General features: G+C 47.5%; 1 protein-coding gene across 1 annotated transcript in view; it reads left to right on the forward strand.

Moving 5' to 3' along the window:
• Window positions 1-16522, forward strand: part of LOC136993818 (uncharacterized) — a 487107-nt gene that overhangs the window by 116704 nt on the left and 353881 nt on the right. The gene's annotated exons all lie outside the window — the stretch shown is intronic.

Raw genomic sequence — 16522 nt, forward strand, 5'->3', positions numbered from 1 at the left:
CCTTCTCTCTGCAGCGCACAAACTGCCCCACCTTGGGCTGGGGTCACCCCAACCACAGGGCACTGAACACCACAGAAACCCTCCTGGGCACCCTGGGGGTTGGCTGTGTCCTGGGGATCGCTGAGCTCTGCAGTCACCAGCTGACCCACCACCAGCTCCAGGGACACGGCACTGGGGGAACAGGGGGTCCCCAAAGGGTGCCCAAGGATGAGGTGTCTATAAGCACGCCCAGGCACCAACTGCCATAAGCACAGGAGCAGCCTGGAAGCACCAATACCCTTCTCCCACCCAGAGAGGCACAGGGTCGATGGACTTGAGCACCTTCTGACCCTTGTCTCACTGCTTTCTGGGATGAAACCCCTTTTCCAGAGGGATCCCCATGACCCCACTGGTGCCCATTGGACCCAGGGCTGTGGGACAAGGAAGCAGGCACTTACCCCAGCAGAGCTGCACCCAGAGGAGCAGCCACAGCACCCAAGGCACAAGGAGTCCCTCTGCCTCCATCCGCAGCCTCCTGCCCTGACGGCACTGCTCTGATGCACTCCACTCCCTGACACAGCTCCTGAGGACTCACACAGGACAACAAAGATGGGAGGCCAATATATATCTGCAGGTGCTGGCTCAGCTGCAGGAGGAGCCAATCGAAGCAGCAGGCACCTTTTTAGACATTATCAGGGCTTATCTCCCTTCTGACACAGCCCAGCCCTCCAATGAACTTCTCCAGCGCTCTTCATGACCATATATGAGGCACAGCTCCACTGCGGATGTCACGGTCGCTGCTCTGGGGCATCATCACGGGGCCCATCCCAGTGGGACAGGGCAGATCGTGGTGGGGAAATGGGTCTGTTGCCCCTTGTACCCCACTGTGGGGACTGGGAGCTTTGGGCATGTCGTACGCTGTGTTTGCCCGAGTGCCCAAGGTGCGAGTGTCCAGCTGTCCCTGCATCACGGGAACCGTGGAGCTGGGATTGCCCCTGGGACGGGCTGTGTCAGGAAGGGAAGGAAACAGAAACAGCCCCTCACCCTGCTACAGCCCTGCTGTGCCGGGAGCAGCAGCGGTGAAAGGCCTCTTTGCCATGGCCAGAGCCCCATCCCGTGAGTGAGGGCTTGTCGATCCCTTCCTGGACAGCCCCGCGGTGGGTGCCCTGGTCAGGAGCAGGGAGCTGGGTCGTTTCACTCCTCTGACAGCACACAGGGCAGCCCAGGCGTTCAGACCCCCCCGACTCTCAGCATGTTCACCCCACAGCCCGTTATTCCCTCGCAGGGGCTGATCAGGAGATCAAAGCCTCGCCTGCAGGTGCACAAACCACAGCCCACGTGACCTCGGCAGCCTGCGCCGCGCTCTCCTTGCAGCAGCGCCCGAGCCAGGAAGACGGTGGTTTCTCTCTGGGCTTGCTTCCCCAAGCACTGTCACTGCATGGAGCCGCTGTGCCAGCTCCAGCCCCAAACCTGCTCCCAGGGATGGCGCTGCAGGGGCTGCTCCTGCTGCCTTTGCAGACATGGCTGATGGGCACAGCTCCTAGAGGGGGATTTTTCCTCGCAGGTGACCAAACCACTCCCAGGCCCTGCACTCAAGGCTGGGCAGGGGGATGGGTGTCCCCTGTGCAGCAGGGTCTCAGTGCTCACAGCTCACAGCGCTACCACAGCCCAGGGCCATCGGCACTTGGCACCTCACCATCTCTCTGTAACTCCTGTCCATCGCACACCACCATTTATGCAAAACAGCAAACACATTTCACTGCAGTTTCTCATTAGTGACACTGCATCTCACACCACCCCACCATGCTGCTATTGCACACCTTCATGCATTTCAGTGCCATTAGACTTTCACGTATGGTCACGTATTTTACTTTTCCACGTACTCAGTGGTTTTCTATTCAGAAATGCTGGGGCATTGTGTTAGGCTCTTTGAATATCATTGTGCCTTTCTTTTCTCACATTACTGCATTATGTTCCCCTTCCATGGGATGCTGTCCTTATCCTCTCAGGAGCACTTTGCATTTAACTTATTCACCTTCCCTTCCCTTCCCAACAGGCACACGGCTTGGATACTGATTGTGAGGTCACTGCTGCCGGAGTGCCTGAGAGGCCAGCAGTAGGCACATGGGTGGGACACGTGCTTTTGAGGTCATTCCTGCTGCAGTAACTGATAGGCCAGCAGCAGGCACAGGGCTTGAATGTCGACTCTCAGGTCAGTGCTCCCTGAATAGCTCAAAGGCCAGCGGCAGACACAGCGCTTGGATGTTGATTGTGAGGTCACTTCTCCCAGAGCCCCTGATAGGCCAGCAGCAGGCACGTAGCTTTGATGCTCATTGTGAGGTCACTGCAGCTTGAATGCCTGATAGGCCAGCAGCAGGCACTTGGCTTGCATGGTGATGGTGAGGTCACTACTGACTGAGTCCCTCATAGGCAAGGAGCAAGCACATGGCTTGGTTGTTGACTGGGACATCACTTCTTCCCGAGTACCTGATAGGCCAGTAGAAGGCACATGGCTTGGATCTGGATTCTGAGGTCACTGCTGCCTTAGCATGGTGCATTAGGGACACAGAGGGGACACGACTAGACATGGCAGCAGGCAGAGCCCCCCAAGGGGCCTGAAAACACAGCAAGGCCAACTCTCCATCCCTGGAAGTTCCTTTTACTCCCCCAAAGGCTTTGAAAAGGGACTTTCTGGGAACATCCATTTTCAGCCCTGCTCATGTTCACTTCCCACCTCAAGGAAGCAGATGAAGTGGTCCCAAGGGGCTTCACCTGGCTGAATCTTCCCTCTCTCTTGTGCCCAATCTGCTGCCAAAGAGAGGCCTCTGTGGGGATTTTTCTTATGCCTTTCTTTGGGGCTGACATTACCTCTGTCTCCTCCAAGAGCCTTTGCACCCAGTCTCCAATAAGAACATACTTGGACAGAGAATCAGAGACCACTAACATGTGACAGCCGCGAAGGCGATATTAAAGCAGGTGTACACACAGAGACCCAGTACGGACCTTGCAGGAAAATCTAAGAAGCTCCCTGCTGTTGGACAGGGGTAATTTCTACAGCACACAGACCCTGGAAAGCAGACTTTATTAATGCTGCAGATCTGTATGCTGCTGGGACAGGAGTGACCTCAAAGTCAATTCCTAGCCATGTGCTTGTTGCTGGCCTAGCAGGGACTCAGAAAGACATGACCTCACAGTCACCTGCAGAACAGTGTTTCTGTCACAGGCCTATAAGCCTCTGAGACAGAAGTGATCTCAAAAGCTCATACCCCAGCCATGGACCTGCTGCAGCCCTATCAACCGCTCAGGTAGAAGTGACCTCACAATCACCTTTCCAGACACATCTCTGCTGCTATCCAATCAGTTCATCATGCACAAGTGACCTCACAAGCAACAGACAAGTCTTCTTCCTCCAGATGGCCTATCAGCTACTCAGGCAGAAGTGACCTCATCATCAATAGCCAAGCCATGTGCCTCCTGCTGGCCTGTCAGCTACTTACAAAGACTTGATTTGACAATGGTGATTTTCTGGCATAGCTCTCATAGACAGTGCTGACCTCACTACCCACACCCTGACCATGGGGCTGGTGCCACCTGCAGCTCCCCCTGCCTTCCCCCAAGGCTGAGCCAGCTCCTCAACGGCCTCCCTGATTCACCTCATGGCTTCACAATGCTCATAGTGAGCAAAACACCCATTACATACCAGTTACTACCCCCAAAAAGCATTAGCTTCTGCCTAGGTATTACCTACATCTAGCCTATGACACTTAGGAATTGGAGAACAGCCTGTAAGGAATTCCTGGCAACATTTTCTAATGGGAGCATTGCATGGGAGCAGCAACCATGAACCTGAAGACAGCAGGGCCTCACATCCCAGGCAGAGGGAGAAGCCTTCCCGCACCTCAGAAGTCTGGTTTCTTCCCCAATGCTGAACAAACCCAGCAAATCCTCTACACATCCAGGACAAGAAGCATTCTCCTATTTCATGGTTTCACCTTCTGGAGCTCCCTGAGGAAGGCAGCCCTGTCGCCAGCACCGCTGCCCCCGCCCTGGCGGGAGGGCACCCGCTGCCATTTGAACTCGGCCGCAGCCCCCACCAAACCCACTCATACCCGCTCTCTCTCCCACTCCCTTCTCTCCTTTCCTCCCTCTCCTCTTCCCCACCAGCTCCCCAGGGACCCGCCGCGGTTCAGGGCACAGCCTCCCTCTCCAGGGGGGTCGCTGCAGAGCAGCGCAGCGCCCTGCTCCGGGCGCAGGCCTGGCTGCATTGGAAGCTGCCCTGCCGGCTGCTGGTGCGGGGAGCTGCCTCGCTCCTGACGCGCTGCCTGAGGGGGCTGTTTGTGCCCTGCCCTGAGGGACCGGCCCTGCGGGGCCACGGGGTGCCGCTGCTGCTGCGCAGCTCTGCCCTGCTCTCGGCACTGCCCTGCTCTCCCGCTCCTCCTCTCTCCTCTCCTCTCCCCCTTCCCTTTTGCTTCACTCTTTCACGCCTTTTCCTCCTTCTCCCCCTCGCTCCCTCTTTCTCTCCTCTCTCTCCTCTCCCCCAGGTCAGGCCAGGCCACTCCCCCCCTCTCTGAGGGCCCTGCATACTGGACTATGATTGGCTGATAGAGCAGTCAGTCTGAGGGAGCCCCGCCCTCCTCCTCTTGCCAGCCAACAGGAGGGCGGCACTGGCGGCGTTGCCATGGCAATGCCATGGCCACGTGACCCTGGTGGTGACCCCTCCCCCGGGCAGGACGGCGCCATCTTAGTGGTGGCTGTGGTGTGAGAGGCTCCTTCAGCGCTGATGAGCTGCTGTTCCGGGCTGACGCACGTTGAAACACGGTTCGTGTGAGGGGCGAGTCAGGACACGGAGGAAGAGGGGGCCGCAGCCCACCTGAAGGAGTCCTGGCGTTTCTGCAGCTCTGCGTGCGGCCTCCTTCCCGACGTGGCCTTTGCGCAGCCCAGGCTGGCGTTGCCTCCTCGAGGATTTGCAGCGTGTCCCAGCCATGGGGTGGCCTGTGTGACGGGTGCAACCGTGGAAGAAACACCCGCAGTTTGCACCACAGTTAAGAATAAAGAGTCGCTGTATCTGGGGAAGGTGTTAGCTGTGAATGACTTACTGCTACCATGCAGAGCAGTTGAAGTACTGTTAAAAGCTACCATAATTTCTTTCTAATATCTGACTATGATCTTTAGAATTTCTGTTTTTCTCCTACAGAAGTGGATTTTTCACTGTATTCAGTGGGAGGGAAAAATGAACCTAAGTACAGAGTGTGATTGCAAATTCTCAAGCACTTGTTCTTAAATCTCTGTCAAAGGGGAACATTTGAACTATTATTTATTTATTTTAGGTTTTAGGAACCTGGTTAAGTGTCGATTGACTCTGTCATTATGTGCATTCTATATTAAGATGCCCTACTGCTTATATTTATTTTTTCAAACCTTTTTTTCACACTTGCTTTTCTTTATTCTTACAAGTGAAGCTCTGTATTGATCCCACAGAAGCAGTATTGCAAACCAGTGCATGACGTGAAGATAATGGAAGATCTTGGGTTATTCAGTGATGCAGAAAAATCTAAATATTCATTTATCGTGCTCTTTTTGTGTAAGTAATATATTTCACACAGAAAAATAATACTTCTAATGTAGCTGAAGTAACTTCTTCCACAGAGTACCACAGTCTGAGAAAGCTTTTTTTCCTCTCTAATTATAACTTACATATTGATAGGTATGACCATACTAGAGGCATCCTCTGAGCAGGGAGGACATATCTTCTTCCTCAGAAAATGTGAAATAGCAGTCAGAAGTTGTATGCATCTTATGCTGCATTCTCTGAATTGCCTTTTTGTGATTTTTTTGAATGGACACTCTGTTTACAAACAGCTGTTTCAGGACTTGCTTTTTCACTCTAGAACTTACCAAAAATAATGGCTGTGGTTGAAATATGCAAAAAGACTGTGTGATGCCTTCCATCGCATAGGCACAACTAAGCTGTTAATCTGTTGTGCTTTTAGTCCTCAGTTACTAAATCTTGTTCCTCATGCACAAAGGAATGATGTGTGCTTGGGCAGGGTGGTTAGCCTGCAGGCTAAAAAGGTGCTGTACAGCTTCCTGTGCTTGTCCCTGTGACTGAGGTTTGGATTGCCGTTTGCCTGTTTTTCCTTGACATCTCATCACCTCCCAGAGAATCTCCTGGGTCTTGTAGTTTAGTCGCCTGTTAGAGGGAAATGTGTCCTAGAATCATTTTCATAAATGGACTTAAGCTCCCTTGTGAACTGCTCCCTTCATGGAGAGCCACTTCCAGAATTTCCTTTTCATGGATCTGAAGCCTCCTCAAATCCAGGCTGCATTTAGTGATGGCAACTCTATGTGTATTTGTTCCTGTGCCAGCATTACCTGTGAGCGTAACTGGTTCTCTGTCCCTCAAGCAACTTCTGTTATTTCTACCAACCATGTTTCCCGTGTCTTCGTTTTGCTCCGTTAAATTAAATTCTCTCTGCTGGGTGCTTCCTGCGGGTACTACTGCCCTGTTCTTTGAGAACTCTGGGATAAAAAGCAAAGATAGATTCATGTACTTCAGGAATCCCTGTGGATGTCCTGCTTTTTGCTTTGCTAATCTTTTTTTTTTTTTTTTCCTAACATGTCCTGGGCCATGAATCAACATGTTAACAGAGAGGCAAAGTAGGCCATGAACTAAATTGAAAAGTACTGGTTTTCTTCTTGTATTAAAATATGCATCCATTTTCTCATCTCTTTTTAGACTGACAGATACAGGCCTAAAATAGAATAGGCCTCTTGTGAAAACAAGTAGACCTTTGTGGTTGGATTCCAGTGATCCTTCCTTGTTTTCTGCATCGTAGAACTGCATGCTAATCTTTTGTGTACATGCAGAGCCTTGATAAAGCTACTGTGTAGGCACCAAGTGTGCGCATGTCAGATTTTCTGCGTGTTTGTGACTGATCCTTCTTGTTTCTTGTCATTAGGAAAACCTTGAGGCGTACTCCCAAGAAGGGAAGAACAAGAAAGAAACTTAAAGAAAGAACTGTTGATGAGATCGCTGACGCTTAAGATGGCAACTCAGGTTAGTTCCGGCTTTCAATTTTCTTCACTGTGTTCTGGCCAAAAGTCCCCTCTGAAACAACTGAAAGAAGCTGAACCACTGGCCATTTTTTATCTGTTCACATTTCTGTATAGTCTTAGAGCTCACAAGCCATAGTCAGGGAATCCAGGGCCCTGCTAGTAAGCTCAGGGCAGAGAAGTCAGCAAACAAAACCAGACCTTTTCCCAAATGCTTATAACCGAGCACAAGAGAAAAGGCAAGAGATGGCTGTTGACAGGTGGGAATACAAGGAAATGCACAGTCCTACTCTGAACGATGAGCACTGCTCTTACTGCAGCAGTAGCCTGACAGTTTTCATGGGTTTTGAGCAGCGCAGAGAGAATTTTCAGGAGGTAAGGTTGACTGCCAGGTGCATATGCAAACCTTCTCCCAAGCATGAAGGTGGCAGGTGAGAAGAGAACATGCTTCTGCATTTTTGTATTGAGGGGTTAGTCAGTGAGAGATGCTGTCAGGGCCGGCTCGGAATTCAGAGCTGTTCTCTGGGCAGCCAGTGGGAAAAAATGTAGGGATTAAGGTAATTCGTGAAAGACCTTAGCAACTCTGTTTGCTGTGAGAGAAGAAACTTGAAGGGTGTCAGGAGAATGTTCTTCGTGATGAAGGGAATAAGTTCAGAAGATGATCTTTAGAGCAACTTTCTGAATGGATGTGAGTGGGGCAAGGCTGTATTTCAGGACAGAAGAGGATGTTGCAATGGCTGAGCTGATGATGCCTTGAGGAAGAGATGTAATTATTGCAATACCTCGTGAAGGCAGTACCTCGCCCATGTTCCGCAGCCTGTGCAAGACTTGAACAAGGGGAATAAAAATCTATAAAAAGGTTCAAGCCAAAACTTGTATGCATCATAATTATCATCCTGTATGCATTGTAATTAATTGAAGCTCTCTCAGGAGCTCCCTTCTTGACTTGTCCTGCTGTTTTTGGTAACAGCTGTGAACATGAAGTTCAGGGGAGATCAGGGGGAACAGATTCACAAATACAGTTACTTTGCAAGGCTTTACAGTTACTTTGCAAGGCTCTGGCCTATCATATGCCAAAGTCAAGCTGCATATAAGTACCATGTACTTTTTTTTTTTTTTTTTTAACTTCCCAACAAAGATGGAATTTTGCTCTCACAAGGAAGAACATGTAATGCAGTTTGAAATCAGATGTGTGAGGAATACGTATAATGGGCTGGAAACTTCACAGATCTCACAGTACCTTCTGGGGTAGACTTGATTTTTGATGTGACATAGTGTGACCTAATCTTGTTTTTGTTATTGCCTTTGAAATGCTTGCAGATGGAAACATGCAGTCTACAGCAGTGGTTCTCCATCCTCTTCATCAGATGACGAGGATCATTTTGCCCAGGAGTCAACTAAAGAGGAGGAGCAGCTGCCTGACTGTGAAGTGTTCTCCTCCCTGCTCCTGTACAGAGTCTAAACGGTGGCAATACTTAATCCATTGGCATAATATGTAAGTTGTTGGCACTGGTGGCTCTTAAGTGGGCTCTCTGCCATTGGACTTTTATAATTGACTCCTTAAGAGCAATTGGATTTCTTTGGAGAGGTTAGGCGTAAACTCTAAATATTTTAATGTAAAATTCTACTGCCCCTCTGCTTTACAGTAGGCTATTCAGAAAGAAACCCCCCCATAACAGAAAATGTATAAATAGAGGCAATGACAGGATTTCTTTGCCTTCCTTTAACCTAGGACATGGGTTCTGTTGAATTTATCTTTAGGTAAACTGAGGCATCAGTACATTTGTGTGCTTGAAAAACTTCTGCCAATACTGAGCTTTTATAGTAGCAGTAAAAAGTCATTTCTTAAGGATTTTTAAAATGCAGCATATCTGTAGATTCAAAGTAGAGGGAATTCCTTGCCATAGTTAAAGGCTTAGTGTCTTGTGTGATAAAAGGAAAGTATACTCAAAAGGTGTCCTGGTTTAAAAAGGTGGTTTGGGGTGGGGTTTTTTTTGGTTTTGGGTGTTCTCTGTACAGGTCAGCTTGACTGATTTATAAGCAGCAAAGGTTTGTCTTTCGGAAGTCAATTGTAATTTGTTGCTTGAAAGACCAGCTGTTTTCTTTCATGGGCATAATATCTATAGATTTAAAGATTTAAATCTAAAGAGCTAAATATGCTGTTGGTCTGCAAAATTCAGCTCACAGTAGGATGAAATATAACTATATTCTTTGCTTTCAGTAATGTTAGAAGTACTGCAAGTAATAAAGCATAAAACCTTCAAATGTTTTGCTGCTTTATTCACTTTGAAATTCTTTTCTAAACAACAATAGGCTAGCTTTTCTAGTTGGTACATAAGTATTAGCTGGAAATGCAGAATAACTTTTTCTTCCTCTCAGCTTTAGACTCCTGAGTTTCTCCTCAGGTATTGCTGACCAATTCTGGGTGACAAAATCCAATTACTTACAACTTTTTAAAGAGGAATGAAAGGCTTTACTATCAAGTCTTACCTAGATCTAGAGATAGATTGGATCCATGGATGAGGATTGACCAGTGGACTGAGTTTAGTGAACTGTTAAAGATATGAAATGGAAATGGGAGGAGGCAGATGGGCTGCGGGGAAGCAGCAAAAGTTTGGGGAGAAGCTGCAAAGCTTTAGATAGTGGGACAGCATTAGTCATGCCATTTCATGATATAATTTGAAGGAATTGCAAGCATGGCTTCAGGTAGAGTCTCAAAGATGTCACTGTTTGAGGTAGTGCTTCTTGGTATGAATGTCTTTGAACTCTTTGAGGAGGCCTATATTAACAATTCTATCCTAAAAGCATTTCTGTCTCATCCTCTTTGGAAAAATGAGGTGGAAGCTTAGCACCCTGGCTACTGGACTATTCCATCAGAGAGTGACATGACTTCTCCGATCCTGAGGAAATGGAGGACTCTTTCCAGGGCCAGCACCGACCCCTGACATGGGGGCTTAGCCCTGAACTACTGGAGCCTTCTGTCGGAAAAGGGACCTGCCTTGATGCCAGAAATTGTTGATGTACTGGAATTTCAGTAGTTACTTTAGGAGGAATTTATCAACATTCTGTATGTTACACGCTTTGAAAGTGTTTGGTGATAAACACATCTAGTTAAGTTTTGTATTTCCATATTCAGGAAGACACCACCAGCTGGAGAGTAACCTGTTTCATCTTTTAAACACCTTCCTTTAAGGCCAACTCTCAGAAGTCTAGAAAGTGAAGGCTGTACTCCTCCTGAAGTCTGCTGATGGAAGTCGGTGTAGTTGTCTTCTCAGTGTTACTGAAACACAAGATGGAATTTAGCTGCCAAGTTTATAAGCTTTGGCCTTTATGAAGAAAGAGCTGACATTGTAGTTAAGGCACTGAAATGCTCAGCTGATTTCTATTGTGAACACTGTAACAACTATATTGTGCAGTGTCAGACTGTGGGAAGGTATGTTTTTAGTGAACACATCTTGTATGCCTTTTCCATGTCAAACCTTGCATACAGTTGACTCGGGATATAAAAACCTAATTTGAAGTCACTGGAATTATTCTCCTAGGCAAAGTTATACATCTGTCTAATAAGCCTGTGTGTGCAGGAAGCGTGGGAAGGCTGGCTCAAAGTGAGTGTCTTGACTCAGCAAACATAAATGTCTTCAGTAGTGTGTTCTGCATAAGCAAATTTTAAGAGATTCAGCTAGGGTGCCGTCATGATAACAGTATCCAGTTACTTGGGAAAGCACAGCATTTAGGTGCTTCGAGGGCACATAAATGAAAATGAAACTGGAAAAGGAAAATGAAATGAAACTCAAAAATATACATATCCATCCATCTGAAGTTGCAAGCAAAAAACTTGGTGCCTATGATGGGCAGTTCTGTAATAATGTTGTAAGTGTAGCTTCCAGTGAGACTCCAAAAGCCTCCCACCATACACGGACACGTGGAATATAAATGATAGCTAGTGCTGTCCTCTGGGCTTCCCGTGTGCTGGTGAAAAGGAATTTTGAATAAGAATATTGAGCCATGTAAAACAGGCTTCTATGTAACTAATAACTATGTATCTATGCAAACTAACACATGTAAACACAGGCAAACAGGATGTAAACTGAAAACTGTATCAACCAGACAGTACATAGAGGAAAAAGTGTCAGAACACACCTGCCAAGATAAAACAATTACTTAATAATAGGGTATAATTTCTACTTCGATTAAATTACAGACCTAGCTACACAGACAGAAATGGACCTTAACCTCTGTGTGACTTCAGAGCTCCTGAGATGTAAGGTCACTCCTAAGGAGCCTCACAGCTCGATTCATGTGGGAGATTGCTTGAGAAAAGAAGCCGAGTCCTTCAGCAAGGTGGATGAGCCTGGGTGCACTGCTGCACCCCTGGGACTGCCCAGTTTTCAGGTCAGGGTGGGCTTGTGTCCAAGTCAGTCTGGAGCACAAGGCAGGAAAGGTGAGGGCAGGCACTGTCCTATTCACCTGGTCATGAATCATAATTTCAAAGGTCATTTTGTAAGAGGTGACCAGCCTTCAAGCTGTCTGAAGAGCTCCCCAGCTCACAGGCTGCTGCCTCATTTCCAGAGGTTCCTTCAGACCAGGTTTCTTGCTCAGGAACATCACAAGCCGTTGCCTGTACATGGTGCTTCTAGCACATGCTGCTGGTATATATGGGCACTGACTAGACATTATTGGTAGATGACCAGAGAGGCAACCATCAGATAACCCAAATGGAGATCTTCCTCTTATGTGACAGATGAGCCCTCAACCATGTAACATGTCTGTCCATACTGTCACAGCTCCCAAATACTTCTACTGAAGGTCCAGATGCTGTAATACAGGGATGGCAAACAACAGAATGGATTTCCTGCCTAAAAGCAAAAAACAACAAAACAGCACTGAGTCTATTTATGCTTTTTCTCATTAAAAAAAAGACACGCATTTGCAGATAGAAGTGTTCTGAGAGTTGAAATGCTTTTAGTGCCTACAGTGCAGCATTGCAGGCTGTGGCATTGTCTGTGCTTGGTAAATGTACTCAGCTAAAGGAAATGTTTATATTAACTGACAGGTGTGTTATAATATTTCCTCCTCAGTACAACGACAGGAAAAAAAAAAAGATTTGTTTGTGCAAAAAATCCTTGGTTGCATTACACCATTATAAAAAAAAGTTAGAAAAAGTGCATGACATGCCATCAGGCTGATGGAGCTATTGGGAGCTCTACTGGGAGCTACAGAGTCTTACGAGTTCATGAAAACCATGGTCTGAATCCCACTGAGGTCAGCAGGAGTTCTGGCCATGGAGAGAGGTTTATGAGCAGTATTTTCCAGCTCCCTGAACTGCCAGCAACCTTCTGATTGTTTAATTTGGAATGGAAAATATGGCCATGCACAACATCCTTGCTCTATTTCATTCAATCTAAAAGAAACGTGGATTTTCAGGCAAAAGTAACACAAAGGACATTAAAACCAGGCCACTTCCTTAACCGTGAATTCCACCTACCTCACTTGAGTCAATTAATCCAATGAGATTAAAGAAATGAAGAGAGACCTGTGTGCATCTTTCTTCAGGGGATGTGGTGCTAAAAACCAGAGCTGACAGGTCCAGGGTATGAGCTGCAAGCTTTTCCCAAGCACGTATTCCTGCAGGCTCCAAGGGAGCCTCTATCCTGGCTCTCCAGATGTTTTGAACCCTGGCCTGTACTATGGTGGCTGGCAATAGGCATTTCTAGAACAATAGTTATCAAGCAAGATTTTTAAAAATAAAGTGACCAAGGAAGACAAAGATGTTAACGTTCTTGTCTTTTCTTTCCCCTTCCCCAACACTTGTTGCTGTTAATACTCTCCATCCTCCAGCAAGGAAAAAGCTGTTCAGTGGTCGGGACAACTCCCAAAGCCCATTTCCTTGCTGGCTCGTACCATCCCTCCCCTAAGCAATCCTGCCGATCCCCACCATGTCTGCTGGTCCCCACCATGTTAGCTGGGCAAGTGATGGTTCTCCCATCACACGTGGGCACTGGCCAGCCAAATGCACGCAGGGCAAGGGGTCAGTTAGCTGATATGGGGTAAAATTTCAGCTTTCTCTCTCAGCACACACCCAATGGGTTCTCTTCACCACCCAGGCACTAATTTTTGTGATGCCAGGAGTTCAAAAACTTTGAGATCTCTACATTTGTCAAATTTAGCTGAAATTGGTCAACAGTTATCAAAGAAGGTGGGAGGTGAACAAGGAGCAGAATAACATTTTTAGAAAAAAGCATGGGCATTGAAACACATGAGCTACATCTAAAGAATTGCAAATTGGATGGGTAAAGTTACAGCATTACCATAAGTGCATGAAAGATACTTACTTTGTTCAGCCATTCCACTGGTTTCATCTTTCCTTGTGTGTTGATTATTATCCCAGATTGCAAACTTTCTAGCTATCCTGCTTTAGTATTAGGAAATACATTTGTGGACAGCATTTCTTTTTGCCACCACAGCACTGCAGTACCTTTACTGGCTCAAGTCCAAGATCCTAGAGCCATAACTGAGTTCAGTAGGTCAGAGGATTTCCTGACCAGCACAGTAACAGAAATGAAGATAAATGATTGACCCAACCGGGACAATCCAACCTCACTTTTCAGCTGAGGGTTTAAATGACTTCCACATTGAAATATCCAAAAAATTAACATAAGCTTAGAGGCTTAGAGGTAACAAATGCCGACATTGTTTCAAGTTTTTTCTTATGCTGTTTTAACAAACTCTTTCTCAATTTTGTTCCCACTACATAATTCATTGCTGTTTTAACAATCCTAGAAAGGCAGAGATGGCTACACAAACTCTTATAGTTTTTTTTTTTTTTATCTAAAATACTAGACGACATGTTTCTTTGGTCTTGAGTCACTGAACGAATACTATGGATTAAATCAACATGTCCTCATAGTCCCTAAATAGTCCATATCCCCCACTTACACTAGTACACCTTCTGAATTAGTGCTGAAATACATTCTCTTGCAGTTCTTGATTTAATGGGAACACACTATATTCTGAAGTCTTCATCCTACCACACAGCAAAAGAGGCTGTACAAGTCTCTGCAAAGCTCTCCTAAATATCATGATTTGCCTCAGTATATTTCTCCAGTGCTGAAAACACCTGTTCTCCTAAGAATAAAAGTAGATGATGATCAGGAACGCATTCTGTAGTTCCTAGATTCCTACACAATATATATAATTTATATGTGTATATACCTATATGTGTGTGTGTGTGTATATTTATATATACATCTATATACACATATGTATATATACATATTTCATGACAGAGCACTTGTGTAGAACAACAGAGTCACCACACAACTGCATGAATTGTGTTTTCATAGGCCATTTGTACAGGCTGATAAATACTTGTTTTTAAAGGCAACAGCAGGCTCTTTCTTTCGGCATGCAAAATATCCCAAACAAAGCAACCAAATCCCTGCTTGTGTGAACTCGGTGATGAGGCTGTTCAGTGGACTCCAGGCACCCTGCTGGATCCACGGCAGCAGGAGCCCGGCACAAGCCCCCTGCCCAGCGCAGCCTGGGGCGGCTCAGGCCTCCCTGGAGAGCCCCAGCCCAGCTGGGACCAGCCCTGCAAGGCCAGCGCCTTTCTGGCCTGTCGTCTTCAGAGGCAGACGCATCCTCACAAGCCATTTCACAGCCCTGTTGCTGCTTCTCAGCTGCTCAGGCAGCAGTGACCTCACAGCTGCTTTGCTGATGCTGTTCCTGCTGCTGGCCGATCTGGTGCACAGGCAGCAGTGACCTCACAGCTGCTTTGCTGATGCTGCTCCTGCTGCTGGCCGATCCAGTGCACAGGCAGCAGTGACCTCACAGCTGCTTTGCTGACGCTGCTCCTGCTGCTGGCCGATCCGGTGCACAGGCAGCAGTGACCTCACAGTCTGCACTGAAGCCATCAACTTGCTTCTGGTCTGTGAGCAGCAGAGACAGAGGGGACTTTACAAGAAACCTCAGCAACCGAGAGCCTGCTGATGGCAGACAGTCTACAGAGAAAGAAGAGACCTCACAATCAGCATCAGAGCCATGTGCCTGCTGCTTCACTTTTGCATACCGAGGCAAAAGTGGTGTCACAAGCAGCATCCAAGACATAAGTTTGCCATCACACAATTGCTCCTTTCCTCTTCTCCAGGGATGTCCCTGCTCCCCAGAGAACCTTTCCCCAGTGGGTTCATCGGCGCTGGCCTACCCAGCCGTTCCTGGAACCTCCCCTGTGCTCCCTGCAGGGCCCCGAGCTGGCAGTGCTGCTCTGCAGAGTGAACGGGCTTTGGTGCCCTGGGGCCAAGGGGTGACTCTGCACTGGCCACGGTGATTAGGGTGGAAGCAGACCCAGGTGGACAGGCATCATTGCATCTGACAGTCTCCTGCCAAAGTGTTTGTGGCTATGGATGATGCTCTGAGCAATCACAAGGCATTTCAAATGGCTCAGGCTGTGTTCAGGTGTGTCCCTAGATCCAGACCATGGATTTTGATTGAAGGTGGCATAAACCACTCTCCAGGCTCCCTTCCCTGTGCCCACAGGGTCCCCACTGTGGGCATCTGTCATCAGCCCTGTCATACAAGAGACAGTCCCAGGCAGATACCACTTGACCATTCAGCACCTCCAGGAGCACCAGGCACTGACAAGTGAGAGCTGAATCCAGCCCTCATTCCCTAACACATCACCCCATGAGCTCATTGCTTTGAGCCCATAGAGAGCTCTGGAAAAGGCCCTTTCCAGGTGAAAGTCCTTGAGCACATTCTTGGCTCCAACTTTGGAAGGAGAAACCAACTTTCAAGCACAGCATTGAGGAAATCCCCTTTTATTACAGAGGAGTCAGCTCTGAAACAGTGATAGACACATTTACAGAAGGTTTCTGGGTCAGAGAGAGTGGATTCATGCTGCAGGAGAAGTGGGATGAATTCAAACACTTCTGCATAAACATTATTATCACAGCAAGAATTCCCAAAGCACAAGAGTTGTCTGAGAAAAAATTAGAAGTCACTTGTGAAGAGGGATGGGCACCTCATTGCTGTTGAAATAGTACTAGCTGAATCAGTTTCTTCAGTGCCTCCTTGAACTCCTTGTTCCTCATGCTGTAGATGAGGGGGTTCACTGTTGGAGGCAACACCGCGTACAGAACAGCCACCACCAGATCCAGAGCTGGGGAGGAGAGAAGGCTTCAGGTAGGCAAAAAATGACAGTGATTACAAGCAAGGAGACCGCGGCCAGGTGAGGGAGGCACATGGAAAAGGCTTTGTGCCTGCCCTGCTCAGAGGGGATCCTCAGCACAGCTGTGAAGATCTGCACATAGGACAGCACAGTGAAAATGAAACACCCCAAAGCCAAACAAATACTAAGCACAATAACTGCAGCTTTTCTGAGGTAGGATTCTGAGCAGGAGAGCTTGAGAATCTGGGGAATTTCACAGAAGAACTGGCCCAGAGCATTGCCTTGGCAGAATGTTACTGAAAATGTGTTTCCAGTGTGCAGGAC

Source organism: Apteryx mantelli, chromosome 20 (assembly GCF_036417845.1).
Source record: "Apteryx mantelli isolate bAptMan1 chromosome 20, bAptMan1.hap1, whole genome shotgun sequence".
Lineage (NCBI taxonomy): Eukaryota > Metazoa > Chordata > Aves > Apterygiformes > Apterygidae > Apteryx > Apteryx mantelli.